Raw genomic sequence first — 3030 nt, forward strand, 5'->3', positions numbered from 1 at the left:
CCTCGACTATTAAGGGAACACCAAGAGAATTGCAGAGAAAGTAAACAGTCATTGCCCTCCTATTTTCACACTTCCTTTCTGTGATGTAATAGAGTCTTCATTGTTGATGCCACTTTTAATAAGCCATCTGTAGTTTATAGACGAGGCATTCTCAGATGTATAATAGGAGGTCAGATGCGAGATGGAAAGACATTAAAGGCAGGTTGAGACAAGATTATGAAGGAGGCAGAAGTCTGATCCTTTTGTAGTTTATAAGCGTGATGATTGGGTTTTCATGCTTATATGTGAGAAGTGCCTTCCTCAAACCTTGTTATGGTGTTGGTGCATTACTCATCTGATGAGAAAAAAAGGAGGCAGAGGTCAGACCAAGGGGTATAGGCTTCCCTTGATCAACAGTGGGGAGCCACTGATGGGGCTTGAGCAGAGGAGCGACATGATCAGCACTGCACTTCAAAGCATTATTTTAAAAGTTGTGCGTGGGAAGGATTTAAGACAAGGCTCAGAACATTTTGCCACTTGGAAGGCATTGTTGAATATTCATAAAAAACTAGTTTATGGCTCAGCATAAATAATTTTTAAACACAAAGTAAAATACAGTATGTGTTGCCATGGAAGTGACAAAGCCTAGGAAGATAATGACAAGCAGAAAAAAAAAACCAGTGCCATTGTAATTTAAATCATTATAAAGCTTTCTAGAATTTAAGTGTGTTTTCAGTCAGAGTATTTTGAATACACAAGGAAAAGATTATGGTTATTTTATCGTTCTTGCTGAGAAAAGAAAGAACAAAAGAGGGGTGTTTCCTTTTTGCACATGAGACCTATAAAGCTAAACAAAATCAAGCTCATGGAATCAAAAAGCTAACTTCTGTTTTAAAGACTGAATGAGTCAATTAACTGTGAAGCTCCAGCGCAGAGCACAGTCTGGTGAGGTGCCATTGTTAGCATTGGCCGCAGTCCCCTCATGATGATAAGAACAGCTAACAGGCATTGTCTCTGATTACATGCTAAGCTCTGCACAGACACACAGGCACAAGGCCTCTCTGTATTCCTCACCATCAACCACATGTGCTGATGGTGACAAAGTGTGATGTGGGTAAAGAAGACACTGCTAAATTCAGAGATACGATAAACACAAATAAATAAATAAAGCCATAGAAGAAATAAATGGTTAATGCCAGAATTTCCAAAAGTATGAATTAATAAAGGGTATGAAAAGATGATGGGTATATGGATGTTAATATAAAGGAGATAAGTGTTTCAGAGCTTAAAATTGAAAGAAGTGTTAAGCAATTATTTAAGGGAGAAATTACTGTATGTAAGAGGGAGAGAGAGGTTATACAAGCAAAAAAAAAAATTCCTCAAATAAACTGAGTGCACATAACAAACGTTATATTAAGTCAATGCAAGTGAGATTTGAAAGTAGATACAGACGAACAAGCACACCAAAAAAAAAAAAAAAAAATCAAACTTCTTCTAACGTATAACTGAAGACAATAACCTCCCAAAACTATTATGGCAAGAAGCCTCACCTTTCTTAGACTCACCCACTACTATTTCTTGTATGGATGGCAGTGTGGGTGCACTTTGCGTATCTCCCTTTATGAAACAGCAATAAATTAACTAAAGGCATTAAAACTTGGGAAGGAAACTCCATCAGGGATGAGGGCTCTTCTGACTATAGTTAGCCTATTTCTGTAAACCTGAAAGACTGTTCTAGGGCAGGGGATTTTTAGGCTCCACCCCCAGAGGTTCTGATCAGTAGGTCTGAGGCGGGGCCTAAGAATTTTCATTTCAACAAGTTTCCAGGTGATGCTGCTGCTGCTTCTGCACACCGAAAACCATTACACGGTATTAGAGGACTCCAAAGCTAGCTGTGTCACCCTCCAAATAACCAGCGGCTGTTCAAACTCCCTCTGTTTTTGACAGTCGCGCTTCTCAAAAGGGCTGTCTAATAGCAGGACATCCAGTTCCTTACTCCCATTCCCTCCTCGGGCCACTTGAATTTGGTTTAAACTTTGGACTTGCAACAGAAGTTCTAGTCAGAGTCACCAAGCTCTCCAACATCTAGTTAACTTCTTGATCTCAAGGTGCCTTGCGGACCACTCAACTTTCTGGCTCTCTGTAAGGCACACTCTTCTTGTTTTGTTTCCCGAAGTGCACTGCTTTTTAGTCTCTTTTGTTGACCCAAGATCCTCACTGGTTACCATGTTGTAGGTATATTTACTTAAAAAACTTCAAAGGGATCATAGGAATGCCCTGTTAAAATCTTTGAATGGCTTCTCCCTTCACTTAGGATCCTTTCACTGTACTGCATTCACAGGACCCCTACAGTTAACCACCAATCATTCTTCAGATCAGTCTCCCTGTGGAAAGCAGTCCTTGCTCCTTCTAAGAGCACCTTGAACTTTGTATTGGCTTGCTAGGGGTGCCATACAAAAGTGCTACAGATGGGGTTACTCAAATACAGAAAGTACCCCAGCTCTAGAGGCTGGAAGTCCAAGATCAAAGATGTCAGCAGGTTTAATTTCTCCCAAGGCTTCTTTCCTTGGCTTCCAAATGGCCTTTTTCCTGTATGTGAGCATCCCTGTTGTCTCTCAGGATGTCTGTATCAACTTTTTTAATGAGGACATCAATCAGATTGGATTAAGGCCTCTCCAGATAGCCCCATTTTAATTTTACCTCTTTAAAGACCCAGTCTCCAAATACAGTCACATTCCGAGGTGTTAGAGGTTAAATTAAGGCTTCAACACATCAATTTTGGGGGAACAAAATACAGTCCATAACACACTTCTGCATTGCAGCTTTTATCAGATAGAATTATAATTAAGTTACTGCTGAACTTCTCTGCACTCCCCTCTGCGGCGCTCAACGCTGAGTCTGCAGTACCTGCCACATGTCTGCCCTATGGAAGGGTCAAGGTTCACTTGTTTCCTACCGAAGGAAAGAATCATAGTCAGAAAAAAATAAGGATACAATGAACTTGGAACCAGTTTTCCCACCACTTGCTTGGAGATTCCCAAACAGACTCAC

General features: G+C 40.5%; 1 non-coding gene across 1 annotated transcript; it reads left to right on the plus strand.

The window, feature by feature from the left end:
* Positions 1-236: 236 nt before the first annotated feature.
* On the plus strand, positions 237-340 carry LOC111555741. The gene has a single exon (XR_002735627.1). It is a non-coding gene; the product is annotated as a small nucleolar RNA U13 (small nucleolar RNA).
* The last annotated feature ends 2690 nt before the right edge of the window (positions 341-3030 follow it).

Source organism: Piliocolobus tephrosceles, chromosome 8, assembly GCF_002776525.5.
Source record: "Piliocolobus tephrosceles isolate RC106 chromosome 8, ASM277652v3, whole genome shotgun sequence".
Classification (NCBI taxonomy): domain Eukaryota; kingdom Metazoa; phylum Chordata; class Mammalia; order Primates; family Cercopithecidae; genus Piliocolobus; species Piliocolobus tephrosceles.